Source organism: Protopterus annectens, chromosome 8.part1 (assembly GCF_019279795.1).
Source record: "Protopterus annectens isolate FY-2018-M chromosome 8.part1, PAN1.0, whole genome shotgun sequence".
NCBI classification, from domain to species: domain Eukaryota; kingdom Metazoa; phylum Chordata; order Ceratodontiformes; family Protopteridae; genus Protopterus; species Protopterus annectens.
In genome coordinates, this window is record NC_056742.1 from 346183242 (window position 1) to 346206577 (window position 23336).

At 39.9% G+C, this 23336-nt stretch overlaps 1 long non-coding RNA gene across 1 annotated transcript in view; it reads right to left on the minus strand.

The window, feature by feature from the left end:
- The window catches only part of LOC122810083, an 89087-nt gene extending 78330 nt beyond the window's left edge, over nt 1–10757 (minus strand). Inside the window, exon 1 of the long non-coding RNA XR_006366051.1 lies at nt 10686–10757. This is a non-coding gene — a long non-coding RNA (uncharacterized LOC122810083). The remainder of the gene's footprint in view (nt 1–10685) is intronic.
- Between the last annotated feature and the right edge of the window lie 12579 nt (nt 10758–23336).

Consider the following 23336-nt stretch of genomic DNA (forward strand, 5'->3'; position numbering starts at 1 on the left):
AAACACAGCGTCAAAGGGACCGGATGGTATCCCAGGCTGAGTCTTGCATGAACTACAGAACGAACTAACCCCCCACCTAAACACGTTGTTCAACCTCTGCCTCTCCACAGGCTACTTGCCCATAGAATGCCGCACAGCAATGATTATTCCTCTCCACAAAGGAGGGGCCACAACTGACCCTGGTAACTATCGCCCCATAAGCCTGACTAGCCTGGTCTGCAAGGCTATGGAGCGCATCATCATGGAACTAATTAACAAAGACATTGGGAACCTCCAAACACTTGACCCAACCCAATTCGGCTTTGTTAAGGGCAGATCATGTCTACTAACCCTGGTGGACTTTTTCGAGACAGTCACCAAGGCAATAGACGAGGGAAAGGTGGTTCACACAGCCTACCTTGATCTGGCCAAGGCTTTCGACACCATTCCCCACTTGGGTATTACAGAAAAACTCACCAGCCTGAACATAAACCCCACGTCACGAGATGGGTTGCCAACTGGCTTACAGACAGAACTCATACGGTAAGAATAGTGGGCTCCAGGTTCGACTCTAAACCAGTCACAAGTGGTGTCCCGCAAGGCTCGGTCCTGGGACCCCTACTGTTCGGTATATACTTCTCAGAAGTGCAGGCAAACACAGGAGGACTATGGCTAACCAAGTTTGCCGATGACTGCAAACTGGGAGACATAATTGACTCTCCGGCTGACACGGACATCCTCCAAAAGGGCCTTACTGAGACGGACACCTGGTGTCAAAGTCATGGCTTCAAGCTAAATGCCAAAAAATGTGTAGTCATCCCGTATGGGAAAAACAAAACACCCATGAATTACCACATAGGTGCAGCCCCCTTAATACAGAAGAGGTAATAAGAGATCTGGGGTCCCAGGTAGATAGTAATCTCTCCTTTGACAATCATATTGCCAAAGTAGTTAGGAAATCCTTCTATGTGGCAAATCTAATTACTAAAGGGTTCACATCTAGAAATAAAGAGGTTATAGTACCCCTCTACTCATCACTCATTAGACCCATCATAGAGTACAATGCTCCATTTGGGATCTACCTCACAAGACACTTCTAACAGCTGGAAAGACCACAAAAGTACCTCACCAAGAGGATTACTGGTCTCAAACATATGCCCTATGCAGCCCGACTGAAAAAACTCCAGCTGTACTCAGTGGCATATCGCTTACTCAGAGATGATCTCTGCCTGACTTACAAAGCCATGTCCAACTCAGAATTGATGGACATGCTCCACCTAAAGAAATCCAAGTCACTGTGAGCCATGCGCTCTAGTGAGCTAAACCTCGCCACAACAATAAATAGAACATGCTGGAGGGATAGATTCCTGTCACAGAGACTCCCCATGCTTTGGAACAAAATTCCAAATTACATCAGGCAGAGCCCCTCACTAACACTCTTCAAGAGAAACCTTGACGAGTGGATGGGTAACAGAAAATACACCCCTGGTATCACTTCATTGGCTCTGCTTGACAGAGGATCAGTTAATTAATCAATGGGGCAGCGAAAGCTGACATACTCTGGCTAGGCTTATAAATGCCCTCGGGCAGATAGCCTAGTACCTACCTATGAACCTAATTGTATGCGACATTCTTGTCCTTCCAGGTGATCCAACCATGATGTGTTGGGTACAGTGTCTAGTAAATACTGGTCTCTGTTTGGACCCTGGGGGTTTCTACTGTTCATGAAATCATCTTTGTACCCCAATATTTTTGATAAATTCCACCTGATCTTAAACTTTCCTTTTCTTGCAAGGCCATAGAGAATGTAATCTACATGCATCTTGGGTTATATCTTAAAATCAGTGGGCTTATGGATCCTTACCTATTGGACATGTTCTTTTAATAATGGCACTTAGAAGTCCCCCATTATTGTTGTCAAAATCTCTTCTTATGACCAGAAATCATTGCTTCTATCTTGTACTGGTCCTACTTCCCTCTCTGGGGCATTTTGATGCTGTTGACAATGATATCCTGATCAACCATTTACATTCTTAATGTAATGTGTCTGCATTCTTACTGCAATCTCTCTACAAGAATCCCCTCATCGGTGATTTGATACTGGACACATATACTTTGCAGTATTTATACTACCCTTAGGACATCTACTCATGGAAGGCAATTAGCATTCCATTTTTACTCCGATGATACTCAGTTTTACCTCTGTGATGATGTGAGGTAGTGCCAGCTATGCTAGAGAGAGTAGGGTAGTGTATGTGTAACATATGCCAGCATAGCTAGCTGGAGTTTTGTAAAGAATTATATGTCATTTGAATATCAAACTGATTTGTACAGATGCTAAAGTTAAAAATGCATCAACAGTGGGTCCTGTTGGACAAAAAAGAAATATACATGTATGTCAACTGTATTGTTGAAATGTATATATTTTAACAGAGGATACTGGAAGGGAAAGGGTTAAGCTCAGCCCAGATAACCTTAAGAAAAATAGCCTGAAATTAAATTACTTGGGTTATGCCATAAAGATTTTATCTCCCAGGGCTGAATGCAGCCAGAGATGCAACGTCTATGACAAGCCTTTCTGCAGGAAGGGTAGAAGTGTTGGAATTGTTTTACAGCTTCCAAATGCTGTATTAAGCCTTAACAAAGTCCTATGTGTGCACTGTGACACATCTGTGTCAAATCCTGGCTCAGTTGCTAGTGAGGGGGCAGTTTTGGAACCACAGTCAGGTGACCAGATGTGAAGTCGTTCTGTAGCCAGCACTGAAATTGTATTGAGATACTAGTGCAATATGTGACAGAGGCATTCAGTACTCTGTTTTCAGGAACCTGACAACAAAGACACTCATCTATGTCATCTTGCCTTGCTCTAGCAAGTACATAGGGAACAGTAATTCTTCAGTCTGTTAGTAAAATATAGTGAGATTAGCTAAATGTTGTTTTTCTGTATCTGTCTGAGTCTTTCCATCTGTGTTTTTTTCTATTTCCTGTGAACTAAAACTCAGGGGTTTAGTGTAAATAGATATTCAGTATTTTCATGTTTTCTATTTTATTATTTATTATTAAATATATCTGTACCTTTCACTGTGGCTGGTCTTTTAGAAAATATTTAACCTTTGAGAATAATTCGATTTATTTAGTGGCACTGTGGCTCCATGTTCCTGAAAATCTAGCTGCTTGGCTTGGAAACGCTACCATTTGCCTTAAAGTAGCTGGCTGGTGGTAATTAATCTACCTTATAGTCTGGGTGGAGGTGGCAAAATGAGTAAGCGGTGCCAGCCTTTCTCAGTGTGTGTGTGTGTGTGTGTGTGTGTGTGTGTGTGTGTGTGTGTGTGTGTGTGTGTGTGTGTGTGAAAATCAGATCTCAAAGAGAGTTTGTGTTTGTCAGCTACTTTGAACAGGGACACAGAGCACTGATTTCAGAGAGAGGGTGGTGGAGGACTTAGCTTGGAACACCTTGCTAAGGACTTAGCTCTATAGCTGTGTCAGTGGGGAGTCTTATTTGGGGCCTGGAGAGAAATCCCAGCCCCAGGACTGGAGTGTACATTCCCTGTGTGCTCTTAAGGAAAATTGTACTTGGTGCAGAGAGTGAACGTTCCTTGCCAGTGACAGTGGTGAGGATTGAGGCTCCTTGATCACTTGCCCAGAGGAGGGATGTCACAACTCTTCTTCTTCTCCTCTAAGTTTAAAGTGACAAGTGTATATTCACTTGCTGACAATTTGGAAACACTTCACTCCTAGCTGACTACTAGTTGGTTGAATGGTTAATGCTTCTAAAACTAAGACAATGGAGATGCATGCTGCCCTTAAGGTATTCATCTGCTTTGTCATTACTTTTGTCTCTTCTATACTTTATGGTGGCAAGTACGCTTGCATTTACACCTAAGCAGCATGATCTTGGTGTTATCTTTTATAACTGGCTGGTGTTTTAGGATCAGATGTTGGCCTCATCTGAGGAATGTTTCATGGATCAAGCACTTGATACCTTAAGATGACCATTCTATAATCATTCATGCTTTGGTCTCTTCCCACCTTAAATGACTGTAACACCTTTAAACTGGCCCTCTGCACATTGCGGCAGACTGACTGCAATTTTTTTGTAAAACTGTGCATGTATATTACATATTGGTACTTCACATTATCAGTTTATAACACCTGCAATGAGGCATTTAATTTCATACGAATTTTGAAATAAGTATGCTGGATTCTGTATGAAGAAGATTGCAGCATATGGCCCGTCTTGTATGCTGTACCATTTCTATTTAAAAATATTGCTAGTTCCTCAGGTGTAGCTTAAAACATTAGCTATTCACTCATTTGCTTATCAAATCTCTGCATTTATGGAACCTTCTACCTCTGTGGCTTCAGGGGAATGTCCCACCCTGGTCTGCTTTATAAAGTTCATAATCATCTTTTATGTGACCTGGCTTTTATTGATTATTTTATTTCATTGATCAGCAACTGGCTTTTGTTTTTCAATTAATATTTCTTATTTTATGGACTGCCTTTTTTTGTCCCTGACACTGTTTATAGGTATTCTTTTGTAATCTTCCAGTCTAATTCTCCTGCATTACTTTACAGGGATTTAGGTAAAACACTGCAATGAAATTAAAGCTGAGGTCATCCTTGGATTCAGGTTAAAGCAATTTCATTGTTTAGTACCACTTTCGACAAAGCTTATGAGAGCAATGATTTTTTTAATATCAAGAACAGTACAGCTTTTTATTATTAAAGTGTATTTCGACAGCTTAAATAAAAGTTATTGTTTGTTAGTGTTTTTGACATAACTTGCGAAAGCAATATAATTGTTCAGTTTTTACAGGCAATGTAAATTTTTAACATTTTTTATGGGTAGGAAGATTAAATATTGCCCACCATACATCTGGATAGTTCAGCAGACTCCATTACTATGCAGTGTAGACAGTTTCAAGATTTATAAAAGACAACCACAGTAATGATATGCTGAATAAAGAACGGCCATGTTTTCTTATGTATGGTATACTGAGCGTACATAATATGACATGCATACACAGAACCCACTAAGTGATCACACAGATACTGACAGGCAATCTGTCCAGTAGACGTAAGCAGCAAGCAAGGCATACAGGGAACTCAGTGCAGCCTTCTGTGTCTCTTGCGTTATCTGCACCAATGCCACATGTACTGTGATGCTGAACTGGCTAGTCATGTTTTGGCTGGGTGTTAAGATTGCATGAAGGAATCATGCACTGCACATCTAGCATTTCTTATTGTCTTCTACAAGCACCAATAAGCAGTGCTTCTGTTTGGGACATCCTGGTATTGTGCCTCATGTTTTGGGGGGGGGGGCAATAAGCAGGACGCAATGGCTGTGAATGCATGCACCTTGACAGCATTCAGACTTCAGCTGACTGTGATAGACGGACATGCTTCTTTTGTTTGTTTTTTTGGATACACACATCATACTGGTATACTCACTACATAATACCAACTACTGTCCCATACTGTTACAATGTCCAATTTTCTGGATACAACAAAAAGCATTCCCATATGATACCTGTTAAATGGTGGCCATAATATGTATATTGACAGACTTGAAACATATCGTATACTGTACTACCAGTCCACATCCATAGGAAATGGTGAGTCAGGAAACTTCTCTGCTCACTGATCAATAGTGGGGAATCAAAACTTGCATATCATTACACAAAGGTGATCCTTTTGTCCTTCCTGCTTGCTTGGCTCCTCCCTCTGGATTTTCATCATTTGTAAAACACCTTGTTAGAGTTGGTTGGATTGCCAGGTTTGTGTGCAGTTACACCTGGGTTGGGTGGATTGCCAGGTTTGTGTGCAGTTACACCTGGGTTGGGAGATAGCACTGCAAAGACTTTTGGTTTGCATTGTATGATGCTATAAAATGGTGTTATTCAGACTGCCTGTTTGTATTTTATGATGGTACAAGATGGTGCTTGGGAATTATATGTCTAGTAGCACATCAGCTTTCCAGTTCCATCTTTGTTTGATGAATTAATGTTAGTCTGTACTTTGTAATATGCAGGCTGATGCTTCTGAATGGTAATTATGAAGTGCATTCCTTATCTTAATTAACAGAGTACAAACTTGGTCAACATCATTTGTATATGCGTTCTGAACCTGGCCTTCCTTTAGCATATGGTGCTTAAAATTACTACTTCATTTTTTAAAAAAGACAAAAGATCTAGTTGAGGCGGTAGTTCTTCTGTCTTTTTGAAAAATAAAGTAGTAATTTTAAGCTCCATATTCCAAAGAAAATAATATTTTAAAGTTCATTTTTTTTATTTTGCCATAGAAGTGAAATAGTTGTAAGTACACAACTGTGTGATGTCATGGTCAGCATTTTGAATCGCACAGGGCAATGTCATGCAATTCTTCCTGCCCTGCAACCAGCCCTTCACTCTGCAAACCATGTTTGTGAACAGAACTCTCAATCCCTACACACTGGCATACAAACACTGCCCCAAAGGATATTTATAATCATGTAAAATAAAGTAAAACATTTTACAATTGCATATACTTAGCTATTAATTCCCAAATATCAATCCCTACACACTGGCATACAAACACTGCCCCAAAGGATATTTGTAATCATGTAAAATAAAGTAAAACATTTTACAATTGCATATACTTAGCTATTAATTCCCAAATATCAATTACTAAATGACAGCCAATGCTAAAGCAATCTATTTTATTATTATTATTTTTATCAAGAACCACATTTTGTATGTTGCTTTCCAGAAGCATGACTATATGCAATAATCTTCAGTATAGCTGTACTTCATACAAAGTCAGGGGAAAACCACCATTTGTGCAGCAATATGACAGACATGAGTTTTGTGGTTACTGAAAGCTATCTTGCTCCTATTGTTTTAGCAAGACCAGGAAAGTCAGGAAGGGGGAGAGTAAATGTTCAAAGACTGTATGCAGCAATGCTATACACAAGACTTTAACAGTTAAAGTAGGAACAAGGCCACTTTTACTATCAAGACCACAATGCTAAATATTACTTCCCTCATCATATTTTTTTCTGTTGCAAGCCATTTTATTATTATATTACTGTTATTATTTAAAAATGTGCAAATGACAAGTCAGCTGATCTCTGATTAAATAAACTGTACTTGTTTAGATGTACTTCTGACAACACTTAAGAAATGCTTTCTCTTTTTTTAATCTTGTTTTGATTTCTGGAGCAGTCTAGATTAACAATCACACAAATCCAAGCTCTGCAGCAAACCAGGTTTGAAATGCAATGCCTAGGTATCAGAAAAGGCTAGCAAAAGCCCTGCTAAATAAAAGTTTCCTACTTAAAACAAATAACTCAAAACAGAGTACAGAAGAAAATGACGGAAAAGGGAAAACAGACCTCAGCCGACAGATGACCACAGCCAAGAGAAGTAAGCTCCAGTGCTGCACAAACAGCATGGGGAGATCATGTTAGTGACATGCCTAACATACATGAAGTACAGAATTATAAGTGCAGACAATGTGCCTATCTTCAGCAATGTTGCATCACATTCACAAACAATAACCAATGATACAGGATGATGCAGAAAACAGCATACTGGAGAGCTGATGCTTATCCCTAGGACTGCAAGATCTGTATAGTGGGCAGGCCTCCTCAATCCAGAAAATGTATTCTAAATCAGACTATGTATGTTCTGACTCCAATAAGTGAAACAGAGTCAGTGCAGGTACTATGCTATCATTGTAGCATTAATGTACTGCATGTTGCACAGTGCAGTTTGCAAAGTACATGCACTACAACATAGATTAGTTGTGTAAAATCTTACCATAACCATAGATGTCCTTCTCTTTCATGTTGCAGTAGTCTCACTTGTGGGATATACTCAGCCTCAGGTGACCCGAACATCTGAATTGTATACCAAAGCTTAAGTCTGGCTGCTGGTGTGCTCTCATTTTGGTGGTTGTTTCTCCAAAGGTTATGTCTTCTGGTGGGGAATCCTCATCTGGGGAGCAGTATTCCAGGGGACAGGCTAACTGGGAAGCATAAGTGACAGACTCATCAGAGGAAGAGGAAGAAGAATCATTCTCTTGAGTCTGTGGATGTGGTATGGAACTAGCAGAGGTAGACCTGGGACTTAGAGCTGACAAGGCAGGAGTTTGTGAGGCAACAGGCCTTGGGGCTATAAAGACCCGAAAGAGTGACTGGGAAAAATGCCTGCCAGTCAGGCTGATATTCGGCTGGGGGAGATAAATGCCTAGTCTTTTGTTTTCTTTTGAAAGAAGGAGTCTTTTGAGATGTCTAAGAGGCTAAAGGCCTGTATTAGATGTCAGGTCTGGGGTAGTAGTAGCTTCCTTGGAAGCAGCTAATGGTAGCCGTATGGGCAAGCCAGGTTCCCCCCTACATCGGCGGAGACTGACATTGCAGAAACCTCCACAGACGTGCTGGCTGGAGAAGAAAGGGCAGCCTCTGAAATGGTACCCGCCGAAGTCACCAGACCTATCGGACGTTCCTCAGTCCCTAGACCGGAAGCTGGCAGGACATCCAAAGTCAGAGGCGCAGTGTCAGGTCTACAGACCTTGCCCTTCTTTTTAGGTGGCTCCACCTGGATGGACGATTCAGGATCCATACCGAGAGCAAGGCACTTTAGGCGCTGGTTTTTGATAAACAGTTTGAGGGCTGCCAGATGGCTGCGAAGGGTCATAGGGATGAATTGTTGGCAGATTTTACATGGTCGTGGGATGGCCCTAAGCAAAACAAGCAGGGGTTGTGTGTAATTTGCTGACTACACTTACATTTTCCCTTCCTAGATGACAAGGACAGAATCAGCTAATAACAGATAAACAGCAACCTAGGCCAAGTCAATAGATACGGAAGATTCCCCAACGGGGTACTTATTTTAAACATAGTCAGCAGAACGAGCAAGCTGATGTTTGAATGCAGCAGTCAAGTTCAGAGGTCTGTGCGTGCGATGTCACATTTATGGCCCACTGTTTATGGTCTCTACGTGTGATGTTCCACGCACCTTACAGCAGCCAGGCTTAAGCTTTGGTACACAAGCTGAAAGTTTGGGTCACCTGAGGCTGAGGATTTCCCACAAGTGAGAATACTGCAACATGAAAACAGAAGGACATCCATTTTTACACACTTGCATAATTGGCCAATAATTGTTATGGATTTACTCACACTTTTACTCAAAACACCAATTTGCAAGCAGTACATATCACAACCACAGTTAACAAACTGAACATCATCAGACAGCCATGCAAGCACATACCATTTAAATAATTAAAGCTTTGTGGCATACAGTTGTATCCACTCCAGTCATCTCTTATGACATTCCAAGTCTGCATTGTGTAACATGCCCTTGCATAATGTTGAACATTCACTAGCAAGTTTAAGCAGGAAGCTCATATCATGGTTAAAAACTGGTACTTCATACTTCCATACAGTTCTCTTTATGACTTTATATTCTTCAGTACTCAATACTGATAACTGTTACAACATTTCGTTTTAATAAAGGTATGCTAGACCCTTTCAGTGCATAATAGTACACATAATGAATTTTTGAGGAACATTCCTAATACTGAAGTATAGATGATGGGTGTTTTTCCAGGTACAAAATGCTCAAGAATCATCAGGTATGACCACCTTCATATATGTGAGACTCTGTCAAGTCTGTTATATAATAGTAACAGACCAGCTAGACTGTGCATTGTTTTTCACATGATCGGATTACATCTCCTCCTTACCTACTACAATTGCTATTGTACAACCTTATTTCATGGTACACACACGGGATCTCTGAATTCCCTGTTTATGCACTCAACTGTGCATCTGACAAGCAGTGCATTTATACATGAACTACATGTACCCTTTAAATGCACAACATGACTCTTACAACACTATACTGTTTCTTGGCTTATACCATGCAGGTTTTTCTCTGTAGCCCCTCATGTCATCACAATGATTTTCTTGCATCTCACTTGAAATGCCATTTACCAGCCCTTTCTCTTTATTAAATATTTCCCATCAATTTCTTCAGCAAAGAGTCTATACAAAAATGACATAATGAATGCTACATCCAGAAAGACACAAACATTGCCATGACATTCTCCATTACATAATGGTACATTTTAATGTTTCCATGAAGTTCTGATTGTGGCAATAAATACTTTACCCATTAACCACTATGTGGCAGGTTTTCCTAACAATCATCTAAGCAGATTTGGCCAAATGTACACCTTTGATATGCATTTCTCAAAACACCACTGTCTCATTGATATAAATCATCCCTATACCTGCTATATACATAGCAGTGACCACACTATTCAGCTACTGTTTACACCAATAGCCATCAGACCTGGTTGTCCTGTACTTAACAGCATCAGTGCAATTAACTGAAATGCAACTTGTCATTTTACAGCATTTTTCCAGATACTACACACTCCTCTAGCAATCACGCTTCACATACTGATGAAGCAATCAGCTTCCACGAGGAATTAGCACTGTAGCACTTGTACAGCCCTCCACCCCTCCATCATGCTGTAGTAAGCAGATGTTGCCCATGACCCATGACCCGCAAATCCCAGATCCTCCTCTGCCCAAGCTTCTAATCACAGATTGTGATAGTCACATTCAAGTGCTCAGTACTCTGCATAAAGCAGCTGTTGGGAGGTAAACAATACAATGACATTTATCAAATTGCAATCGCAATGACGTCTAACCTTACCAAAGTTACTAATCCATTGTGTCCATTCACATCACAGTATCTGCCACACCTAAGCAAGTTTTAACTTGTCACTGTCCCGATTTACACAATATTAAAAAGTCAGTCAATACAAAACAAATCTTCATGCCAAGATACTCTATTTGCCTACTATGTCACATAATCCATGTGTCCCAGGGTGTACACTGTGTTATTGTTTACATTCAGGACATTGACTTGTTTACCACTCAGTGATCAAATGTTCAAGGGCACACTTGTGTGCTTACAGATGGTGTCATATGACTGCTGTTTTGCTTGCCTTTTTGCTACAGTATATTTTAAAACAGAACTGTCAAGGAATACACATTTAAAGTATTATCTGCCCTTCTGCTCTTTGACACATTCAGCACAACATGACTGACTTCTCAGCATAGTTGACATGTAAGCAAAGCACACACAAATTGTAATATTTAATACAATATTTGGCAGCCGTATTAAAATCACTACATATCCAATGGCTACGCCACATAAACAACTTTAGACTCCATCATCATACACAGACATTACATATGAGCTTCATGATTCAAATTTACTGAACCACATTGTTCAAACACCGTAATGCATCAACTATACTTATTTCCAAAGACTCATGCAAATCTCTGCAGTCCATGCTCATTTCCTTGTTGCAGGTAACAGGTTATACAAATGATTTAGAAAAGCATGACTGTAATGCACCAAATCTACTCATGACTGCCCAACACTTGTGCATCAGAACGAACCTTGCATACCAAGGCTGATAACGCAAGATGGTCTATGATGTCATTAGTGACAGTTTACAAGCAGGTGCTGTCTGAAGGTTTGATACTGACAATGATAAGGGCATAGAAACAGTATCCTTAAGCAATCCAACTGCGATATGGGGCTTAAGTTCAACCACAAGAAGCTCAATGCAAATAACCAAGATCAAACTGGCTCTCCTCAAAGTGTTGTGAATTTAAGAAATGCTGAAGCGGTTTACAGCTCTCTTCTTCCTTTACAAACTTAGTGGATTCCTACATCTGTTTGGCAGATGACCAGACAACAAATGCGGAGCTGAACATCATGTGGAAAGCACTGAAAACTAACTGCAAGTAGCAGAGTATTGCTGAAAATGTTACATCAATATTCCAGGCATTGCTGTGCTCAAGTATGTCAGTAACATACACAGGAAAATATAACCACCCTTAGTGCGTGATCAGTGATGGCACCTCTCAGCATGTCATTGTCAGAAATGCATTCTTTGCAATGACCAGGTAGCAAGGCTTACTACAATTTGCAGTCTAATTATTAGAGTAACTTACTATCAATGGCATTTGCTGAATGAATAGCTGTCAAGAACTTCTCCTGTCCAGACCTTCTACTGGCAAACCTAAGAAGTGTATTGTACTTGCTTTATGTGCCATAGGTACTGCTGCCATGGGCCAGTACAATACTAGGTCATGACACTACCATATAAATGAGGACTGCAGTAACTATCATATTGCCCAATCCCATACAGTGTTATTTGTATTAATGAACACATCAGGTACACCACACTACTGGTCTGGTGACACACCATCACCACCCTCCTAGTTATCATTCAGAAATTCATTACAAGACATCCAGTATTTAACATTCAGCAATTCATTGCAAAATGTCCCCACAAACTGTTATAAATACCCACACTTTGGAATACAGAATGATTCACTTGTCAAATGTGGTCATATTGCATGTCATCACTGCTAAATGCTAAAGGCTGTTGCATGTGCACATTATCCCAGTCTTCAGTACACAGTTATGCTTTATCAGGAGATGCACTTGAAGCATCATATCATATTTTTACAGAGGTAAGCAAGTACTCCCCCCTCACCTTGTTTGAGTGATTTATGACTTTCTGAACAAGCTCTCACATTGATTTGATTTACACAGTCATGTACCACAATATGGATTGCTGCCATATACTGCGGCACTGCTACTACTATTAGTTCAAACTGCATGACACATGCCCATGCACAAAATAAAGGGACATGGCTAAGAATAAATATCTCTTTATTACACTATTTGGATAATCGTTCAATACTACATGACAATACAAAACCAGCATTTTTGATTTGTAGAATCAAGATGTAGGTGCACTTCAGTCACATATATCTAGGAGAACACATGTCACTCTAGAAATACCCATAGTTCCCCATTTGGTATGAATCCTGTATAATCGTTGTCCTCTTTCCTCAGCAAGGAATTCCTGATGAATACGGGAGACAACACAGGAAGGATTTACCACACGATTTCTGTTCCAGTTGTGTAACACCCTCAATACATAGGCTCTATACAACACCAGTCGGTTTATCCTGAAACAAAAACAGTACACTTCTATTACTAACAGAAGTGTTGATTAAATGCTAACTTTGCTCAACAGTAGACAAGTACATGTTTTTCCACTCCAAGCTTCAAATATTTTCCTCTAATCATATGACACTGTCACTCTAACATTTACAAGTTTTGCTAAACATGTGTTTACATTATTATAGCTATGTTGTTTTTTGCCCGGGAAGCAAAAGCTTCTAAGACATATCTGATTCCTTTTACATAGGTGAAGGGCAAATGTATTCATTAGCAATTTAATTTTTAAACTGAAGTCAGTTTAGTATTTAATTTTGCACTGGAGTTTAATCTAAATCATATATGAATGAACTCCACAAAAGTGTTTGTAATGAAAATAAATGCAAACGCTACCCCGGGATTCAGTAACGCCTACACTAAGTGTAGACTAACTGTACATTGTCCAGAGTGAATAGATAACACAGACATAACTCATAGCTTCTTCCTCCTAATTTCAGCTTTCCTACTGATATTCTTGCAGCTTTAAATACTGACAGGGATTCATAAAGGTTACCACAAAGTGTAGACTACATGTATGCTTAGTGTAATATTTCGGAGTGACTAGAAAGCAAAAAAAATGTGACAAGAATGCTCTTGAATATGTATCATGTACACTTAGTGTAGGCTTTACTGAATCAGGTCCTATATTTTCACAAATAAGAATTGTTGTTGTTGTTGTGTCTTTCAGCTTTTCCCAGTTAGGGGTCACCACAGCGGAACTCCGGTCCACTAATGATTGGCAGTAGATTTTTACATGACGAGTTGCCAGCCCTGATGCACAACCTTCAATGAAGGTATGCCCATTCATGCATGTCTCTACACAGAAGACGCTCTAGCTGAGAATCGAACAGGACAACATCTTACTGTGAGGCGACAATGCTACCGCAGCACCACCACCGCATTTTCACAAATAAGAGTGAAATGATAAAATGCAATCCTCAGTAGCACTGGTGAGCCAGAAATACTTGTACTTAATTGCTTGCTATACATTGTGCAAATACTAATATACTGTACAATATTGGTCAGCACTAACAAGGTTGGAAGTACTAGAACACATGATTAAATTTATCACACAACAATAGCCCTATAAAAAAGATGCCTACGGGAAGTAGATACATATGGCCAATTGTTTTAGACTGCAATTGCTTAAGAGGAAAAATCAAAGATTGTTACACTACAGTTCTAGCAGCAGTGTGTTATTTTATTTTTACTAAACAAAAATACAGCAAAATAGGCATTAAACTGTTTGCTTTAAGTGCGTCATTTGATTACAGATAAAATTTTGTCATAATTTCCGAGTACCATGATTGAGGCTGGAAAGACAGCAAGAGAAAGATAAAGAAATAATTGACTGAAATAGGGTTAGCCACAATACCCCCTACAAAAGAATCCTGCACTTACTTAAATTACAGACAGGTGGTTCAGATACACAAATATATATATATATATATATATATATATATATATATATATACACACACACACACACACACACACACACACACACACACACACACACACACACATACACTGCACTGCTTAGCAGCAGTGCAGACGCACTGATGACCATTTCAGGGGAAGAAGTGCAAATCTCTTTGTTCTCATCACATGCATCATAGCTAACTGGATATCAGGAGTTAAGAAGAGGTGATATCTAGAGTTATGTTTTCACTAAATGGAGGGCAGGAAGGGATATGTGCCAGGTAATAGGATACTGCAAACATGTACAATCATATTAGGGCAGGAAGAGAACATAGGCTGGTACTAGGCTATCAGCCCTAGGGCCTATATAAGCCTAGCCATAACAATTCCCTGCCTATTTCTTCCCACATTATTTACTTCCCTGGACACCAGAATACAAGGGGAGTGGGAAACACAGACCACCATAGGTACCACTCATAGATACATTACGCAAATTCAGGGACAGTTCAAAGGTATCATGTATTGTACTGCATTTTGTATTGCCACTGCTGCAAGGCAGAAAGGTATAGAGCTATATATTTTTTTCCCCATTGGTTAAATTGTTTATTCAGTGATACTTAAATACACACTGAATTTCTGGGTATTTGTCTTTGCTGACAAGTATTGCTGGTAATTCCTTGCTAGTTATTTTCCACCCACACTCCCAGTTTTTGATCTGCTTTTTAAACCTGGTGATTTTAAGCTGCCCACCCTTAGTGTCAATTGAGCTCTATAAGCTCCCCCTTTCTACACTGATGTTGATATCTTGAATTATTTATTTACTTTTCCTTGTGCTTATTTTGAAAAAAGTGCATTCTGCCTCTCATTGGCTATTCTGCTGATTTACTTGCACTGAATTCATTATCTAACTAGCTGTTGGATAAAGTAGTGTATTTTTACACTCTAGCAAGCACTTTTCTGTGTTTATACTTTAAGAGTTTAGTGGATTTTCCATCTAGTGGCAGTGGGTGTTAGCCTGGTCTTTTTAGGTTGGGGAAACACTTGAGATTTTTGCATGTAGTTCTATTGGCTGGAGGGCTTATTAATCAGCTTATCTTGTTTTTAGTGCCTTTATAAATTCTGTACGATTGAATAGCTCTTAGCTCATTTCTACAAAGTGAAGTACTTTTATTGAATAAATCACACTTTTATAACCTGTTTAAAGTACACTGCTGTATCCATATCTTTGTTTGTTTGTGGTAACATTTCAGTCTAGACACTCTTTTATTGTACTTTTACATTAGGGGGACTGGAATTATTCATCTAGTGGCAAGCAGGTGTTTACAAGGTCTAGCTGAGCTGGAAGCACACAAAGGGGCTCTAAGTGTAGCTGTCATATTGACCAGAGGGCTCACTCAATTTTCTATATTTCCAGTAATAGTATAAATTTGGCACATTTACACGGAGCTGTTCACTGTGCCAGTGCCTTGTACCGATACAAACATTGTTTATTTTCATTACTGTGAACGTTTACTGTGCTAGTTACCTTATAGCACCCAGGACCATTGCTCCTCCAAGATCACCTGATCTGGCGCTGGGCAGCATCACTGGTTAGGTTAGCTACAGATTACACCAGGTAAGTGCACTTCCCTCATCCAGTTACACACGCCCTCCACTCCTATCCTTTCAAGTACACATTAGGACCTACAACCATGGATGGGCACTTTCCTGCTATCTCTGTATCCAGCTTGGTGGACATGGGCATCCTGAGGCAATGTAACTATTACCTTATGTATACTGACTACCACTTAATTCTCAAACAGACAAATATAATATGTGAGAGATGTATTTACACATTGACACTGGAGACTAGACTCTCACATACAGACAAAAAGCAGCAAACAGGTTGTCAGTGACTCACACACATCACTCATCATAACCACAAAAGACCACACACACACACACACACACACACACACACACACACACACACACACACACACACACACACACACACACACACACACACACACACACACACACACACACACACACACACACACACACGCACACGCGGAGGTGCTCACATGTAACTTACCCAAACCTCAAAGGCCTCTCAGGCACAGTTGTTAGAAACTCTACATCTTTACAAACAAGACAATTCTCATCACAATACATAAAGCTACGTCAGTGTGCCTCAACTACCAAACCCATAAGGCAAAATACTCCACAACCAAATAGTCTGGATATTCTGGTTATAGGAGACTCCATTGTGAGACACACTGATGCCCCTTTTACTAGGCTGGATAAAGGACAGGTTACAGTCTGTTGCCTGTCAGAGGCCAGAATTCACCAGATCACATAAGCACTCATGTTACTTACCCCTAAGTACCAGTATGACTCAATAATAGTCCATGTGGGCATGAATGACCTGAGATCTACCTCCTTGGACTATATGAACAGAAACATGATTGAGCTCTCAGAATATGTGACACAGGCAGGTAAGAGCCTAGCATTGAGCAGCATTCTACTGTCTCCAAGGATGATGCCACAATACCAGCAGAAAATGATCTACTTTAACAATTGGCTTAAAAACTGGTATCATTCCAAAGGGGTCCAATATCTGTCACCCTGGGAGGACATGGTTGATAGGCCATGCAGCTTTGCCGGGGATGATCTTCACCTGTCACCTCTTGGCTTTTGGATATTGGCCAAAACATTATCCACCCCATAGTGCCTTTTTTTGCCAAACAGATAAACCTTCCAACATAACAAAAGCTACTCACGACAAGCTACAGGTGTTACTGCTCAGTGCTAGGAGTCTCAGCAAGAAACTGCACTCCATGGAAGCTCTTGTCACCCTGAAGAATACTGACATCTGTGCAGTTACTGAAATATGGTTCAAAGTCACAGAAAGCACTCCAGCAGTGCATGGCTATAATGCCTTTCATACATTCAAACCACCCACTGGACATGAAACAGTTAAAGGTGAAGGTGTATCTATTTGCATAAAGGATAGGCACAACTCAAGACTGGTCAAACAATACGACATGCTTGACCTACTCCACTAATCATGGGAAAAATCCATTACCATATTTGTGCTAGCTACAGGTCCCCCACTATGAACCAGAACATCTATACATCATACCTGAAGTTACTAGAATCACTCACCATCCAGTCGAATACCATACTCATGGGTGATTTTAACTAGCCCTCCATTGATACACGACCACTAACATGCAGGCCCAAAGACTTCTTGACTTTGTAAATTCAAATGCCCTGGAGCAGCTAGCCTGCATTCCCACTAGGGGAACAAATATCCTAGATCTGGTACTCACAAATATGGGAGAGTGCTGCACCTTCCCTAGTGTTATGCTCTCACTAGAACAATCAGATCACAAAGCAGTTTCTCTACCTAATCCCAAAAACTTTAAGAACTTCTCTAAGGTAAATTACTCCCATTAGGGGATGCCATAGCTAGTTTTCAAGCTTCCCCAATTCCAGAAAACAATGCAGAGGCATACATAAGATCTATGTATGACTACTTAAATAACTGCATAAAAACAGCAGTACCAGACCGAAATAAATACAGATCAAACCACAAAAACAAGCCACCCTGGTGGGCCCCTAGTATCAATAGGTTATACAACTAAATAAAATCCTGTTGAGCAGTATGAGGGAATGTGCACAATGCAGAAATAAGTCTTTCACTAGTCTAAATAAGTAAATCAGGGTGCTAGTCAAGTCTCTGAAAGCAGACTGAGGTAAAAATAGCCTTCAAAGCCAAGGATAACCATAAGGCATTTTTCAGGGGTCTATATCAGGAAGTTGAATGTTGAAAAGAGCGAACACTCTTACATCGACCCCTAATAACCAAAACCACAAAATGTTGAACAGCCGGAACAGCGAATTTTTTTTCCCCAGGGAAAAAAATCACTGGGCCATTGCTGGGACTTTGCCATTTTCTCTACTGTGGTGCAATCTCGAAGTTGGTATATTTAAGTAGGGGTGTGGGGGGCAAAGCTGGAAGTTGGTATATTTAAGTAGGGGTGTCGATGTAAGAGCGCTCGCTCTATTCAACATTCGACTTCCTAATATAGACCCTTTTTCAGTTATGTCCGCAGTCTTAAGGGCAACACCCAACACTGTGCAGAATTAGTTGTAGATGGCATCAACTATATTCAGCCGGAAGAAATAGCAAATCTGCTGGCCGACAAATCCCGCTCAAATTTCACCTCCCCATCACCCTCAGTTCTCCCCTCAAAATACCCTCCACCACTCCACCTCCAATCATCATCAAAGAACAGGTTGCTACTGTGCTCTCTAAAACTAAAAACACAGCTTCAATGGGGCCTGATAATATTCCAGGTTGCCTCTTAAAAAGCTTACATCAGGACTTATCAGGCCCATTAGGATCTCTATTGAACCACAGCCTCCAGACTTGCTTTGTCCCGATAGACTGGAGGATGGCAATAGTCATCCCTCTGCATAAAGGGGGACTATCTACTGACCCAGGAAATTACAGACCTATAAGTGTGACTAGTCTTATATGTAAGGTCATGGAAAGAATAATCATGGAACAGATAGATAATGACATGGGAGACCTCCAAACACTGGACCTGACCCAATTCAGCTTTGTCAAGAGCAAGTCATGCCTACTGAATCTGGTGGATTTCTTTATGAAATTCACTAAGGTCATGGATGAGGGTAAAACAGTACATACTGCCTACCTCAATCTAGCCAAGGCATTTGATACAATTTCCCACTCAGGTATTATAAATCAACTCACAAAACTGGGCATAAATCCCTATGTCTCCAGATGGATAGCCAATTGGCTCATGGACAGGACACGCAGATAAAGTGGGTGAATCCAGATCTAGCAAGAGGCCAGTTACTAGTGGTGTGCCATAGGGCTCCGTACTGGGACCACTCCTGTTCGGAATATACTTCTCTGAAGTCAAGGTAAATGTGGAAGGCCTCTGAATAAAAAACTTTGCCAATGACTGCAAGCTGGGCGCAATCACTAAATCACCCAGCGATGTAGATATCCTATAGGAGGGGCTAGAGCAGACAAATGGTTGTTGCCAGAACCATGGCCTAAAACTAAACACAAAAAAATGCATTATCATACCCTTTGGAAATTCAAATACCCCTGCAAATTACAACATCAACAGCATGTCCCTTAGAGTGGATTCAGGTACACAGATGGATAGTAGCCTGAACTTTGACCACCATGTGTCCACAGTGGTGAGGAAACCCTTTTATGTAGTACAACTTATAAGTAAAGGTATGGCATCCAGATCCAATGAAATTATAATCCCGCTGTACTCAGCCCTCTTTAGACCAATAATCAAGTACAGTGCTCCATTTGGCATGTACTTGACTAGGCACTTACAGCAGCTGGCACAACTTCAAGAGGTTCCTCACAAAGAAAATATGTGGCATAAACAACATGAACTATGTGAAGAGCCTAAAAGCCCTATCTCTTTACTCTGCCTCCTACCGATTATTATGGGATGACCTATGCCTGACCAACAAGACACTCACAAATCCAGCCCTGATGGAGCTGCTACACATCTGCAAGTCAAACATCATGAGGATCACCTGATCTGGGGATCTAAACGTAGTCAGAGACTCAAACAAAACATGCTGGAGAGACAGATGTGTCTCAGAGAGTGCCCCTTCTTTGGAACAGGATTCCTAGTCACATTAAGCACAGCCATTCCCTGACCCTCTTCAAACTCAGTTTAGGTCAATGCATGGGGAATCACAAATTCACACTTGCGGTAGTGCCTAAGTTCCTTATGGACAGGAGCAATCTGTAAGATACTTAATGCACAGGCACAAATCCATGCCATCCTCTTTCTCCTAAAGGCCATAAGTAAAAGCAGGTTATATTGGCTAGACTTGTAAGGACCCTTATGTCGTAATCTGCTATGAACCTATTAAACTTGAAAACTGCTAACCTGGGACAGCAGCACCTCCAGTCATCCACAGTTGAGGAGAAGGAAAGATAAAACTAATTTAAAAAACAGCATGTACAAGAGACACCACCACACCAGGGACCTGTCCTTCATCCTTCTTAGTGCCCATCACCATTGTTTTCAACTTCTTTACTTAAGAATTGGAGACAAAGCCAATAATGAGGGGCAGTGGCCTACAATCAAGGTCAATATTCAAATATTATTATGTAGTGCACTTAAAAAGGTATAAGAATAATAGATTCTGCACCAACTTGCATTTTTTGTGGCAATAAAAAGTATACACTTGTAATATCAATCATTACTGACTGATTATAATCTGTGGTGATTTAGCAGAAAAATCAAAAATGCAAGAGGGACAGGGAAAAAACGTGGAACAATGAAGGACAGTAGGCAAACTCATGGACAGTTGAGAGATATGGAAATGTACTGTATCATGTATTTCTATTGCAGCAAGGCAGTATGTGCCTAGTCAGTGCATGTTGGATGATGAGTGGTTATGAATCTGAATTTCCTTGTAATAAACAGCCCTACTTTTATAGAGGCAACTTTCGTAGGGCCTTTAATATTCAGCTAAGTTACAACCAATTCAGTCATACAGGACTGAATTTAAATTTTACTATCTGAAGCATGGCAACACAATACCACAGAAGTTTTATTCATGTTATATGGAAAAGTCTTGACTGGACAAAAGACCAAACTAACTGAAAATAGAAACGACGCTGGACAAAAATGAGGCATTCTTGATTATGAAGTGAGACAAGCAGTTTCCAGAAAGTTGTAGGGTTAAGTATGTAGGTACTGAAAGTGAGTTAAAGATGGAGGTTATCACCATATTGAACACTTTGTGGCCGAGACAGGTGATTGATTAAGAAAGAAAGAGGATGGCACAGATCATTCACTTTTGACTGCAGTTATAGGATCATACTTGTCTGTTTTGTTTCTGTTCCACATAAGCTATAACCGGGGATGAGGGGCTGGGGCTGACATACTGGTTAAGATGTTTACCTCACAGATATAAGGTATATCATTTGATTCTCAACTTTGAAGGGAAATTGGCTAGGTTTAAAATAGCCTGCAAAGGCAGTCAGCCTAGTACTTACCTATATACCTATAAACAGGTACTATACAGTGTGACCTTACAAAAGTACGAATTGAACTACAATCTTATCCAGAAACATTAGACCCCCCCATGGGCACTCACAGAATTTACCTGATGACCATGGAAGGACTTGAATCTTTAAACTTCTGATCCAAATATCAGATGTAATTCCACAGAGGCACTCATAGATTCTCACACACCAGATAAGTGAGGCAGATACCAGTACGCTGCATAGAAATTCCTTGTATGGGGTCAAACCTAGTGCTGTTTTGGTTAATACCGAAACAGAATAATGAATTGCTTCACAGCCACATACTGATGGCCCTCTTCAAGGTGTCTTCTGCATTTGATAATGATGTGGGTATAGTCTAAAAAGGCAACTACAAACAGTAGGCCCAAATGGAATAGTCAGTGATTACTGTCAAATATGGGGTTATATTTGGTTCTTTGAATTAAAAAGGGAAAAGAGTATGACACACCTGTTTTATACAGTCACAATAAATATAAATATGTGGGCGGATCTGGAACAAGGAATACAGAACATGTTTGTAACAACTATTTGAAAAACTGTAAGAAAGTTTAAATGCAGACCAACAGCCAGAGCTTCATAATCTTTATTTAAGATCACAAAAAGTATATGTAATAACATTTTTACTCCAAGACACTTCTTCTGATACATAATAAAATAGCAATGCAATTTATATTAAAATTCAAAAAAGTCACACGACAGTGAAAAAATGTTGTGTTAGAGGGTCTGCCTTACCCTAATAACCTAACTCAGCACGCTCAGCAGCATTCAGTAAACTTCCACCTCAAAGGCTGATGTTAAATTGTTGCAATACCTTACATTTAAAAATATGATGCACCTTACATTACATTTAAAAATACAGTATCATACAGTACCTTACATTTAAAAATATGATGTACATCATTATTCCATTACATGCTTTGAAAAACTGAAGGGAATCACAAATAAAGCAGTAAATGGGCCTTGAATACAGAGTTAGTAGTGACTCAGGCAAGGTGGAAAAATAAATCAGAGCTGGTAACATTTGAATCCGGAATGATTTACTAGTCTAAGAAACATGCCCAGTAGGGTTGCCAGTGTTTCCTCTTTAGGCAGTTGTGTCCTCAATAAAACTAAAAAATGGCAAGTATCTTGAGATTTATAATTATTTTGTATATGAAACACCTAAATATTATTTGAAAGAGCACAAACAACTCAAATACTATAAGAATATGATTTTATGTTGTCAAAACAAGTTCTCTACTTTGTATTGGTGTGGGTATGGTTTGTTCTGCAAAATACCACGTTTCCACAATAAAGGTCCCTGTCTGAACATTTGAAAAGGCGACAACCTTAATGCCCACTAAAAGGCTTAATATGCAGTGTCATGATGATAACTTGAATAAGGTTTCCAATTTCAAGGGGAAAAAAGTACAGGAAGCAATTACAGACTACAATACTATCTCAGATAAATGGCCCAAGTCCATACGGCACAAATGCTCCTGATTTTGCAGAGTGTACTTGATTTTGAATCATATTTTTTTCTTATCCTTCATAAAACTTTTTTTTTCATGTAAGGCATTAGAGAGTTTCAGAGTTAATGTTTTGAAAATGCATGATGATGCAAAACCTTAGTTTCAATAATGTTTAAAAATTGTTCCCAATTTTGGGCATTTGTTAACCATTATTTTTAGTCCTGGGTTTCTCAAGAATTCTTGAACAAAGAAGTTGAGAAGTATGTCACAACACTGTGTTACAAACTTGTAAAGAATATGGATTAAAAC